The 13,953-nt window shown below is 36.0% G+C and overlaps 1 non-coding gene across 1 annotated transcript; it reads right to left on the reverse strand.

The window, feature by feature from the left end:
* Nucleotides 1-13,534: 13,534 nt before the first annotated feature.
* On the reverse strand, nt 13,535-13,641 carry LOC141694281 (small nucleolar RNA R71). The gene has a single exon (XR_012563601.1). It is a non-coding gene; the product is annotated as a small nucleolar RNA R71 (small nucleolar RNA).
* Between the last annotated feature and the right edge of the window lie 312 nt (nt 13,642-13,953).

A 13,953-nucleotide genomic window follows, 5' to 3' on the forward strand; every position in this document is an offset into this window, starting at 1 on the left:
CTTAAAAAAAATTCAATATAAAATTTTTAACTCCAACCCAGGGTCAATTAAACACAACCCATGTCTACTTAGAAATTTTTTCTCAATTTAAATTTTTTAACCCCAACCTGGGGTTGAATAAATACATTCCATATGTACCTAAAAAAATTTCACGATTTTAACTTTTAACCCCAACTCAGGGTCGATTAATCACAACCCATGTGTACTTAGAAATTTTTTCTCAATCTAAAATTTTTAACCCCAACCTGGGGCCGAATAAACACAACCCATGTGCACTCAAAAAATTTTATCAACTTAAAATTTTATGCCCCAACTCGGGACACATCAAACATACTATATATGTACTTCAAAAAATTTTCTCAACTTAAAAATGGTACCCCAACCCGGGGTCCAGTTAGGAAAATGTTCTCACCTTTCAAGTTTAAAACAAAAATAAATATGTAAGGCAAAATATGAAATAAGGCAATGCAATAAATAAAATCTCCGGGGTAAACCAACCCCGGAATAAGTACTGGAAAGAAAGTACTTAAAAGCCATATGCTTAGTTCAGAAATAGAAATACTAAAAAATATTTACAAGGTACAAAGCCATTCACGGGAGACTCGGGTTCTCGGAGGGAGAAGGAGGAGGAGTCTTTTCCCGTTCATGCACTAGAGGAGGAGGTATCTGATCCCCGGAGCCGGGAGGCACATAAGTACTTGCTTCAGCGGCCTTAGCATTTTCAAGACGGAGCTCTTCAGCTATACGCAGCTCCATGAAACCATCCATATTACCTCCCAAGTTCTTGGTAAGATACACAGAAGCTATCTACCAACACATGGTCACCTCATCCAAAATTTTTCTATTCAGCTCCTCATAATAGGCAGGTGTACCACGAAAGGCATTGAGGACATCTTCTTCCCGGGGCCTAAAGTCAAGCTCCTTCTTCAAACCAGCATTCTGCGCATGAAGAACACCTAGCTCCTGGATGGTATCATCTCTTGCTTTTACCACATCAGCATAGGCCTTCTTCTGCTCCCCGACCTCCCTCTCCTTGGCATCATTAAGGGCCTTAAACTCGATATAGAGCTTCCTCAGGTTCTTGGTAGCATCTTTGGTGGTATCACACCCCTCCTTGTAATTAGTCAGGATGGTGGCACAGCCCGATATCTGTGCATTAGCCTGAAATAAAAAAGAACAAAAATTAAACACAAGTACAAATTCAACAAAGCTAGGAAAAAATTTCTCTAGATATCATTTTTACATCTCGAATCAGCCCATCGAGGAAAGTTTCCAGATCCTCCTTGTAGTATTGTTCTAAATTTTCCGGAGCAATATAGTTGTTGAACATTTTTGTTCGAGGATCATCAATGGTTAGCTTGGCCAAGGGATTCTTCAAAGCATCCCTTTTGACCAAGAGCCTACTCTCCTCCTCCACGAGATCAACAGCCGGCCATTTCCTCAACGGAGTCCCAGAACCACTCCCTTCATCTTCAGTACTCTTCCTCTTCTGTGGATTTAACTCCCCACTTCCTCCTCAGCTACAACATCCCCACTCCCGGTATCAACAATAACTACGCGAGGCTCATTACGTGGAGCAACATGACGGACAACTGCACCAGATGAATCAGTATCCCGGAGATTGGAATCATTACCGACATTTGCCCTCATCTTTCCCTTCCTCGAATTCAGCTGCGGAGTACCTCCAATCTTCTTAAATCGTTCAAAGAGATCTCTAAACTGGTTCAACATCTCCTGATAAAACGGGTTCAAAAAAGGAAAACTTGCACAATGGAAGAAAATGTCAAAATGGAGTCCGGGCAATGTAAAAACAAAAATATGCAAATAGACAAACATGAAAACTCTTTAAATAAAAAAACTTACATCCTGCATTGAACAAGGTGGTGTTACAAAAAAAATTATATGGGGTCCACTGCTAACCGAGGGCCCCACAGAAGTCATACATCTTTGCAAGAGCATCACCCCAAGCTGCTGGGTAGGAAACATGTACGTTTTAAGTGCATTCTTATATAATAGCATAAACTCTAGGTCCCCACCCCAGATAAAAATAAACTCTTGATGTCATCACCTGAGAGAATTAAGCATGAAGACCGGGGACTTCTTGGCATCAACAGGAAATCACACTCATTCATATTGAAGGTAAACTCGTAGAGAGGAAAGCTAGTAGGTTTCTTGCTCATAAAAAGATGGTGAAAAAGTTTGAAGGTTGGTAGGTAATTCTTCACATGAGAACAACCCAAAAACCACAAAACCCACTTCATGGAATTTGGGGCTAGTTGGGTGAAAGGGTACCATACACATCCTTACAAAGAGACTTGGTGAACTAATGAAGGTTTGGCCTTATATTAAGAAGACGCTCAAAAGGAATCCCTACCCCACCACCCGCTAGTCTATGGTAAACACGCTCATGAGGCTAGAGCCACCTCCACTCTAACCCATACCCGAAGTGAAAAATAGCCTTTAAAACATCATCTATCTACCTATTAGAATACCTACGAAGATCAGGATGAATAGGGGCACAAGCATACCCCGTACACGCGGTATTAAAGAAAGGTCCCTACCTAAGGTTTGATAAGAAGCAGAAAGGTCCCGAAAATAAAAATCCAAAGGAGGAGTTTTCTCCCGAAGCTGAACAAAATAATGGTCAATATCTACCCATGACCCATCCCTCCTAGCTAAAGTCTGCCCGGGAGGCAACAGATAAGTGGGAACATCAGTAACTACGAGTCTCATGGAATGGGAAGGCATCCTATCAAATTCAGATGAGGAATGACAAGAAGAGAGTTTGGGAAAACCTATAAACTCAGGACTCCCGGAGTTATGACTAAGGTTAGCTAGCTGTTTAAATCTCCTACCAAACATACACCTCCCCGAAGTCTATGCTAAATTTGGATACAAATTAAAACAAAAGCCAAACATTCAGAAACAATAGCAACATAATCAAAACAACCAAATAGGCATTACAACCTATACATACACATATATTCCCACAAGAAAGTGATGAACAACAAACACAAACCCAGACCTCCAAAAACCAAATACGAGATATTTACCAAAACCAAACCCCAAAAATAAAAAAAACAAATACAAAAAACACAAAATAAACCTAGTTTCATATAACCAAATCATAAGTGAACAATAAAACCAAACCTACAGTTTGAATAATAACGATTCGTATGCATTCGTAAAACTGAGCAACAAGGCTCAATAAATTGAAGACAATTATAGAAATGAAGTGCACAAGAAGTGGTCAAAAACTTACAGAAAAATAGGAGATGAAAAGTGGCTTCACAAAGAACACCGAAGAAAAAAGCTTCAATTCCCCTTGAAGAAACTAGAGAGTGTTTGCTTTAACATTTGGGTTTGCATAAAGAAAGACAAGAAGCAGTATTTATAGAAGGAAAAAAAGGGTAAAAATAACCCGATCGACGTGCAATTGTTTCTAATAGAGTGGGACACATGACACAATCCTGGCCCTTCAAAAAGTAATCGCGGTAGTTAATACACCAGCTGTCAAACCAATAATTGCACCGCTATAATTATTTAACTGGCACAGCTTTTGAGGAGAACAAAGCAGGGGGGAGAATTGTAATGTTTAATTATATATATACATAAAAAGTACAACACGGAACTTTAACCGTCACCTGACATCCTGAGAAAGCGTCAAAAGCTGCATAATCCAGTCACTTTGAGGATGTCCCAAGCTTATCCTCTCAAATCAAAGGGCCTACCCAAACATAACTCCAGGGTCTTATAACCAAAAACACCCCGGAGTTGGGGGCTACAAATCAAAAAAATAATTCAAAATATTTCTTAAGTTACACAAATCAAAAGGCCTGCCCAAACACAACTCTAGGGCCTTATAACCAACAACACCCGAAGTTAGGGGCTACAAATAAAAGAAAGATACAAAAATTTTATTAAGTTACACAAATCAAAGGGTCTACCCAAACACAAATCCAGGGCCTTGTAACCAAAAACACCCCGAGTTAGGGGCTACAAATCAAAGAAAAATACAAAAATTTTCTTACATTACACAAATCAAAGGGCCTACCCAAACACAACTCTGGGGCCTTGTAACCAACAACACCCCGGAGTTAGGGGATACAAATCAAATAAAAATACAAAATTCTTTGTAAGTTACACAAACCAAATGGCCTACCCAAACACAACTCCGGGGCCTTGGAACCAACAACACCCCGAAAGCAGGGGCTACAAATCAAAGAAAAAATACAAAAAGTTTCCACCTAAACTACAACACGAATCCTCTATTCGGGAAACCCACATAAGGGAGTGGGAGGAAAATGATAGCACATAATACAATTAAGCCCAAATACTACTACAAAAGCACAATAGAAGGAGACCCCATGCCTATATAGGAGTGGTCTCCGGACACGAGGCACCCACTCAGGATAGCAACAGTCCCATATTAACTGAAATAGCATGGTAACATCTCAAGCATTCATGGGTCAAAACCTCAAGCTATCCCATCAATCAGGGGACAGCTGGGCCCTGCTTCCCATCTAGAGCGTCCAAGTGTTCACCAACGAAGAATCATCAACGGCCAAGATGAAAAGGTATAAACCCCCAAAACCCTAAACTGGGAGCCTATAAAAGGCCCCAAGAAAAGGATTTTGGGGGTTAGTTCCTCTATTCTATTACATAGATATACACACACCACATATATATTAAAAAATAACTCATTTTCTATTATTATCTTTTCCATACACTTTTTTCTCATCCTCACGCTGGAGGTGTCGCGGGGACGCCATCCCCTCCGGTTTTGTTTTGCAGAAACCCAATCTACAACATAACCTCACACACCCACATCTCTGCATAAACGAAATCCAAGTCTGAATAAGAAAGGGAGAAGAGCCCAGGAAAGAAAGGGAGTTATCACTCCACACGCTTATATCCGAAATATTAGAAATATAAAAAAATAAATAATCCCCCTTATGATTATATTATCGGACAACAAAAACATATAGATGCACTTTTTTGAATATAAATTAAAGGAATCTCTACACCATATTCAAAAATGATCATCCTCTTGATTATATCAACGAACAATTAAAATCATATAGATGCACCAAAAAAACATCATCGTAATATGCAAAGAAAACTAGAGGAACTATTATTTGGTAAAAACCTTGAATATAAATAAAAGGATTTATTTTCTAGAAAAAAATTTGAGCGTTAAGCAAAATGTGTAATTAGATTTTTTTAATGGTTACATGTGTTCCTATGGATCATAAGAAGAGACCTCAATAACAATCGAAAATTTTTGTTCAACAGTATAACATGTACATTACCTCATTTATCTCTCTTAACAGATATAGGTAGTCGAAAAAATGCTTCATATGAATGAGCTATAACTACTTGATATATTCTCTATACTATGCAGGGTTTGATGGTCGATGGTCATTTCGCAAATGTTTGACAATACCTAAGACGTCCAATGATGCAGAAGAGCATGTTGATGTTCAGGTAGAGGATTAATAACCGGGTAATATAGTTTAATTCAATAAATTAAATGGAAGGTACAACGTGAAAAATTAACTATCATGAAGTAGTGCCTAATAAAGTAACGGTTAAAGCCTCATATTTTAACGGTATATCATAATTTCACCTTAATCTGGTGCCTCAAACTTCGACTGGCAGGCTGCAAGCGCTAAATTGAAGATGATTTGTTTGAGGACATTTTATTGTGACCATGAGGCCTAAGGAAACAAAAATCATACTAAGAAAATGCTTGTTGTAAAGCCTATCATGTAAGAGATATGATGAGAATTAAACATTTACATGATTACCATTTAATACACTTTATATTACAATGTAATATGTAGTTAGTCTTCAGTCTATTTTTTGGTCGCTTGAAATATTGATTTTACCATGATAGTTGGATTTTTTTAAAGTAACAAACAGTTTGCAGGTGATTCCAAATGATGATTTCTTTGGATAATGCAAAAACAGATGGAAAACATTTGAATCTTCTGGGCTCATAAGATATAATCATGACAATGCACCAGATTAATGAGAATGGAAAATTGAAGGAAGAGTGAGACGGTATTGCATTAATTTCCTGCTTCATTATATTAGGTTACTTTTGTCACATTAGGCCATAATGGTGCTAGTAAGACAGATTAAGGTGCTATTAACATTGAAATATCATAAATTGTTAGATGAATAAAATGTGGCATATTATTAAACCTCTGATAAATTTTTGTCATTTACTTGACTTAGCAGATATGAGTAATACTGAAACTAATAAGATAAAGCAATTTAAATGAAGTAAGTTTGAGTTTGCTATAAAAACCCAAATTTGTAGTTCTCTATATATTAGTAATGTAAATATCTGAATATCTTGTTACAATCCAAATTCATTAACATGCCCTTGCATTGTGCATTCTAACACAGCCAACTCAAAACTAAAAAACTGTCAAAGTACATTCATATCTAACATGCTTAATCTCTGAAACTACTTATGATAATCTTAAAGAGAATGAGTTGTGTAGCACAATGCTCAAACTCAGTATTCCATATATGATGTAATAACCCCAATTTTTGGAAATTTTTGAAACCCTTATGAATAGTGATTTTGCAGATTATGCTGAATAAGAAAACTTTTCATGCCACACTATGTAGGGGTTCTGTTATTGATATTCTGAGATTTTATTAGTACTCTATATGGTATATAAGTGTATGTAAAGATCGTCGGAATCCAATTCCGAACACTTTGATTTTCCCAGAAATCCACTAGATACGGAAAGAATTGAGTATAAGGTAACAGGATAAAAAGGATTTAAATTAAAGGATTATAAGAGAGGATCATAAAAGGAATATAATGTATTGAGAAAGGTTAAGGAAACCCAAGTAATAAGATCCCGGGTATGATCCCTCAAACGATAAACGAAAACGAAAGTTAAGCGAACCGTATAACAGATCCGCGGTCATTAGGCAAACAATTAGGAAGTTAATCAAGGAGGTTAGGGATGATGAGGTCATCCAACCAATAAGGAGAGGACAAGTAAGAGAAGATGACATCATGAGCATGACATAAGCATGACATAAGGGGAAGGAGATGTGGTTAGTTTATAACCACACAAAGACAAGGTTAATAAGGTAATTAACCAAAACAAATCAAAAGAAAATCAACCAACCAAAACAAAACAAAGCAAACACAAAAATCATTTCATCTCTCCCACCTTGCTCTCGGCTTTTTCACATTTCAAAGAGAAGGAATTTCAAAATCCAAGATCCAAGCTTCCTAAATTGGTAAGATAATTCTCTAGTATTCCTTATGCATAGTTATGGCTATCTTATGAGTTTAAGCCTCTAATTCATTCTCAATCTTCTCCAAGAAATCAATGAAGAAGACAATGAATAGTGATTTCAAGGTTTTTAACTTGATTTTTCTTGTTTTTCCTTTAAGATCCAAGCATCCCTAAGACTCCTCAAGGCTTCTTAAGGCTTCCTAGCTACTCACACCACTTCAAGGAAGGTATATCATCTCCAAACCCTAGCTTTACTTTATATATTAGGATGATTTTGATAGTTATGGTAAAGAGTAGCTTGAAGCTTGTTTGTTTAGAGTTTGGGTTGGAATGGTGGTGAATGGAGTGTTGAAATCTTATGGTTTGGTTAAAGGATTTAGTATAGTTTAAATTCAAGTTTTAGGAATAAGTATAATTGTTAATAATGAGTTGGTTGGGGCTGTTGTAATGTGATATGGATGGGTTTTGGTTGTAAGAATGGATTGGGGTTGTTTGGTGATTGAATTGGAATGGTATAAAATTGGGAAATCGCGTAAACATAGCCGTCGTAATGTCCGATTTACTTTAGACTGCTTTTGTTCATAACATTAGGACCCGAGAACTCCCTGATAGGTTTTTACCATTGCCATGTTTAGATATTTCATGTTACAAGCTTCGTTTTGATATGTGGTTCGTTTGATTCCGATGTACGGTTTAGGAGAAACGGCCGTTTTAAGTAACGACATTTCGCGAACGAAACATTACCCCTCGCCTTACTTTGAAACATAGGTTAAAGACCTAAAAAGGGTTAATTAGTGTATGAATCAATTGTGTTAAGTGTGTTAGGCAGTTGGTAAGACACTTGCGAAGGAATCACCTTAAAACTCGTAATGGGTAATTTATTAAAAATGGTGGAGCCGAGGGTACTCGAGTGACTTAAGAGAATCAGTAAGCGCAAAACGAGCGTCAGAGTCTAAGTTGGTTAGAGTATAGATTTACAAGTGACTTTGGTTTAATTCCAACTTACTTGTTGTTTATAGGTTACCAGACTCGTCCTGAGCCATTAATAACCTTCAGTCGCTCAGGCAAGTTTTCTACCCGCTATACTGTTGTTGTGATGTATACATATGTATATGCATGATCTTGTGATAAATGCATATTTGTTATTGGCAAATTCTTGCGTTATATTGTAGCATGTGATATGGTACATATGCATGCCTGTTTTGTATTCTTGCCATATATATCTGTTGGTTCAGTTGATAATACCTATGCTAGAGAATAGCGGTAATTTGCATATATCCTTAGTATAGGGACCCAAAGGTGAAAACATTTTCTAAAACCGGGAGTCGAGGATCCCGAGTAGATTTTGTATATATATATATATACTTTTATATATATGGTTATAGTTTTCAAAACTATTAATCGAATAAGGTTTATTCGATAACTTTAACTTTATATTATGTAATGAATATTATTTCGAATATTCATTCGAGGGCTTATGACTCGGCTTATTTTATTTATTGAATATTATTTCGAATATTCATTCGAGGGCTTATGACTCGGCTTATTTTATTTATTGAATATTATTTCGAATATTCATTCGAGGGCTTATGACTCAGCTTATTTATTTATTGAATATTATTTCGAATATTCATTCGAGGGCTTAAGACTCAGTTTATATTATTTAATGATTATTAATTGGATATTCATTCGAGGATGTATGACTCCTTTATTTATTTAATGAATATTATTTATAATATTCATTCGAGGTATTATGACTCCGCGTATTATTTAATATTCTTTATTTTATTAAAGAATAATGTTCGATAATCAAACTTACTTTTGATTATTCAAATAAAGATATTACTTTCGTATAAGTATATCTTTGATTATTTACTATTCATTTCAATTATAAGTTTTCCAACTTCTACCTCAATTATTCTTTATGGGAATATTATTTAAATAATAATATTCAGATATTTTCTAAATACATTGGGACTGATTTATTTTATTAAATCAGCATTGCTCCAACCACTCCTTAAAGTGTTTTCGAGTCTTCAAAATGATTTTTAAAAGTTAGAGCGGATCCCAAAACTCATTTTTTTTATATTTAAGATCTTCCTTTTAAAGGGGATTTAAATACTCGCTCAAAACTTGAGGGATCCGGCTCTATGGTGTATTTTATATTCGCAACAAGGTTGCAGTTTTGGTAAATGAATTAATTACTTAACCAACGTTCGGGAAGTAAGTCCATCTATCGAGTCGGCATAAGCAACATGGGCTCAGTGGGCGTCCATGATAGTGTAAGTGGCTCAGTGGGAGTCCATCAAATGCGTAAGTGGCTGAGTGGCAGTCCAGCATAAGGTCCTATTGGGACCAGGGTGATGACCAGTGGGGAATTCATCCATCTACTAGTAGAAAAGGTTACTTATTGGTATCTTTGCCTGATCAGCAAGATATCGGGTTTATGCCACAATTCTTTTTCCTTCCAAAAATTCATTGGATGTTACAAACTCTGTTCATACCTTACATGACAGAGGTTTTCAGGAAATGTATAAAGAAGATGTATATGTGGATATATATATATATATCAGAACTTAATGAAGTATATCATAACTTCATTTCCTTCAAAATATTTCAAAGATTGAATCTATTCAAGTCTTATCTTGTAGTCTCATCAGTGTGATGAACTTTTGAAACTAATTATAACTTGAACGGTGGTAGTTCAAGTAGTATTCGGAAAAGATATAAGTATATTGGAGTATCTTGTAACTTCATCTTTTAAACTTATATCTAGTAAATGATTATCTTATGCATGACAAAGATTTTCAGAAAAACGTTGAGACAAGGTTAGATATATGAGATCACCTTGCAATGATATTTTTATACAGTTATACACTGGAACTCTGTGTGTATTATGCATGGAAGAGGACTTCCAATATTTTGAAAAGTATATATGTATATATACTGAATATTTTGCGACTTCATCGCATTAAGATATCAAACTTGGTTCATTTCTTTTGACCAAGACTTTCATGAGTACTATGAGAAGGCTCACATATTGTAAATCATTATACATATTATTTTGGTGGGCTTGCTGCTCACCCTTGTTTTCTTCTTTCATCACACAACAACAGATAGAAAAGATGAACAAGACCAAGTTTCCAATTCGCAAGCGGTTAGGAAACGTTCCACAGTTTTCTGGAAGCGTTGATGCTGCCGTAGCTGAGGTAGGAGCTACCAATAGGCTAGGCTTTCAACTTTTGATGCACCAGATTATGTATATTTATGAATTGTGATAATGGCAAAGAAATGTAAATTTATTCAGAACCCCTTTTAAGGTGTAATGGCATAAAATTTTGGAATAAAATGACTTGTGATTATTTTTGGATATTCATCTCTGAGACTATAACTTGTGGTGTGTGTGTTTATTGTGGGGTCACACTACAGAGTAGTTGATTAATTATTAAGATTGGGTGTTATTAAGGGAAATGGAACTCGTGACAACCCGGATCCCCGACCCCGGATTTGGGGGTGTTACATATGAGCCATCTTTAAGTTTTTGGTATAAATTTCACCCTCAATGCGAAATTCAGACTCAATAGCCTTATCGTAAAGTGATAGCCATAATTCTTCTCCATAAGGATGACCCTCTAACTGGTATATTTGGTCTAAATTTCGTGCGTTTGGGAATTATATACATGTAGAAGATAGTATTTGTCTATAATGTAAGCATACATATCTTCAATAACATAATTACTTCTATCAGTTTCAACCTCATATCAGTTTTATTGAGCAATTACAACATTTCGTGACAAGTCTGTCTTCTTTCAAGGCTTCTATAAATTACTTTAAAGAAAATATATACGAACAAAAAGCTGGACAATATAAATAGCCGAACAAAAATTGCTTTAAAGAACAGACCAGTATACACTCAAAAATTTATGTACGAATTTAACATGGCATCAAATTTAAAATCCGCACAACCTGAAGCAAATATTTAGGATTTAACATTAGTTGGACAATAGACATCATCTCAAATATTGGAACAACATTAGTTTCCAAACTCTGACCATCATCATTAATAGACGACTTATAACCATCTTCTTCAAGTCTTAGAATAAATCATGTATATTGTGTATTAGTCAAGTATAACTGAGAACTTAAACATTACATAGGAAAAATATATTTCTGTAATATCTTGGTAGCTTTATGATAAGTGGCATTTATATCCACTTCAAACGCTTCGTAAAGGCTCGAATTGGTATTTTATACTCAAGCATTTTGTGTTTTTGATGTGTTTTCGTAGTGTTTTGCATTTCAGGGCATAGTTGGAAGAATAATAGATTTTACATTATTTTTATGCTAAAAGGGTGTTAGGATGGAGCCTCGGTCGATTGAGCGAAAGAAACCAACAAGTGAAGTCAAGAAACAGAAAAAAACCAGTTTTTCCAGAAGTTCAGAGCGGCCACGCTACCCTTTGGAGCGGCCAAACTCGTTTAACCAAAAAGTCAGGGCGGCCGCGCTAGGTCAATTTTCCAGAATCCTGATTCTAATAGAAGATTGATTTTCTGGACTTCTGCTCTAATTGGGCTGGTATTTAAAGACTCTTAAAAAGACGTTTTTCATATACGAGAGCAAGGAGAGAGCAACAAGAAGGCCTAATAGCATATTACAATGAAGGAGAAGAAGATCTAGTTTTTACTTGTGATTATTTGCTTAAGTTGTAATCTTGGATGCATGTTTTCTTTGTTGTTTGAACCTAATACTCTTGTTAACATACTTTGCTATTATTATTCAGTTTATAAAGACTTAGTTTATTTACCATGCTTTCATTGGAACCCATGGTGATGATGAGTTTGGTTATGAACTAATTGTTATCGTGGGGTTCTAACGGATTTACTTATGGATTTCTATAGTTAATTTATTTCGATACCTAAGTGTGTGGTGATTGTATGATATCCTAGTATTGGTTGTGCTTATTCGTCTTATGTGCGTCACGAACATATAATATAGCATGTTAATCTCTATTGAAGTGACTGTGAATATAGAGGTTTAGAACTTGCCATGCTAGCATAGGTTCATGTATTTGTTATGCATGATTCATAGGTAATTTTAACCATCTTACTTGCCCTATGTAATCACGATAAATAACTTCCGCATTAAACCTTTATGTTGTCAAATTCTATAGACATATAGGGTCTCAACATAATTTGTGTCTATTTAGCTTCTATCTCTTTTTTGGATATCTGGTAGCAGGGTATTTGTGCAACGAAAGTTGGCATTTACTAATTTAGTGTTATCTGATTAGTTTTCATCACCATTGCATCTAAGGTTAAGAAAAATGACTTTGAATGAAGTATTTAATGAAGTTAAAATCCCATATTTGTCTTATATAGTTAATTCAATCACTTTTAATCTCTTAGTTAATTGCATGTTAGTTTAATCTTAGTTATAAATATCTCAACTTGTTATTGTCTTAGCATTGAGCAATAGTCATACCATTGTTGTGTAGGTGCATAATCTTAAGTTAAGTAAAAAGAGTCTCTGTGGGAACAAATCTGATTTATATCTTATACTACTTGCGAATGCATATACTTGCGTGTAATTTTAGCGTGTGTTTTCGCCCTAACAAGTTCTTGGTGCCGCTGCCGGGGAACTCGGTGTTAATTTTTAGTTTATGTTCTTGACATCAATGGTCGTTTAAGTTCACTGACTCAGATATTTTACTTACTTATTTGCTTGATTGTGTTTCAGGTACTCTGAGAATGTTTATGCTAACACGTTCTCGATCTCGCAAGAGAACACTAGATAAAGCGGAGGAAGAAGTTGAAGTAGTGGAAGAAGTTTTTGCAGAAGTTAAGAAAATTGAAGAAGAAGCAATCATTGCAATGGGAGATCAAGCAGCGAATCCGAAAGCTTTGATGGATTACTCTCAACCGAAGATCAATGACATTCAGTCTAGCATTTCCAGACCATCCATCATGAAAAATACGTTTGAAATCAAGGATAACACGATTTTGATGGTGTAGAACTCAGTCCAGTTTGGGGGTTCTCCAACGGAAGATCCCAACATGCACATTAGAGATTTCATCAAGATCTGCGACACCTTCAAATTCAACAATGTTTCTGAAGATGTTGTTAAGCTGAGGCTTTTCCCATTCTCTCTGAGGGATAAAGCTAAGTGTTGGTTGCATTCTCTACCACCAGGCTCTATTACTACTTGGGAAGATCTTGCTCAAAAGTTTCTTACTAAATTCTTTCCTATGGAAAAGACAGCTGCAATCAGAAACGCTCTTACTCAATTTGCGCAGCAATTGGGAGAGTCTTTATGTGAATCTTGGGAGCATTAAAAGGAGATGCTTAGGAAGTGTCCTCCTCATGAGATGCCCGACTGGATGATTATCAATTGCTTTTATAATGGTTTGGGAGCACAATCTAGACCCATGCTCGATGCAGCATCAGGGGGAGCCTTGTGGGTTAAGAGCTATGATGGGGCTTATGAGTTGATTGAACGGATGGCTTCTAATGAATACCAGAACCCTTCTCAGAGACTACCTTAAGGCAAGGTAGCTGGAATTCTGGAGGTGGATGCAACTACTGCTATAGCTGCTCAGCTTAAGGCTTTAACGATGAAGGTGGATTATTTGGCTAATTATGGAGTTAATCAGATCGCAAGTGTTTGTGAGCTTTGTGCTGG

Source organism: Apium graveolens, chromosome 10, assembly GCF_009905375.1.
Source record: "Apium graveolens cultivar Ventura chromosome 10, ASM990537v1, whole genome shotgun sequence".
NCBI classification, from domain to species: Eukaryota; Viridiplantae; Streptophyta; class Magnoliopsida; order Apiales; family Apiaceae; genus Apium; species Apium graveolens.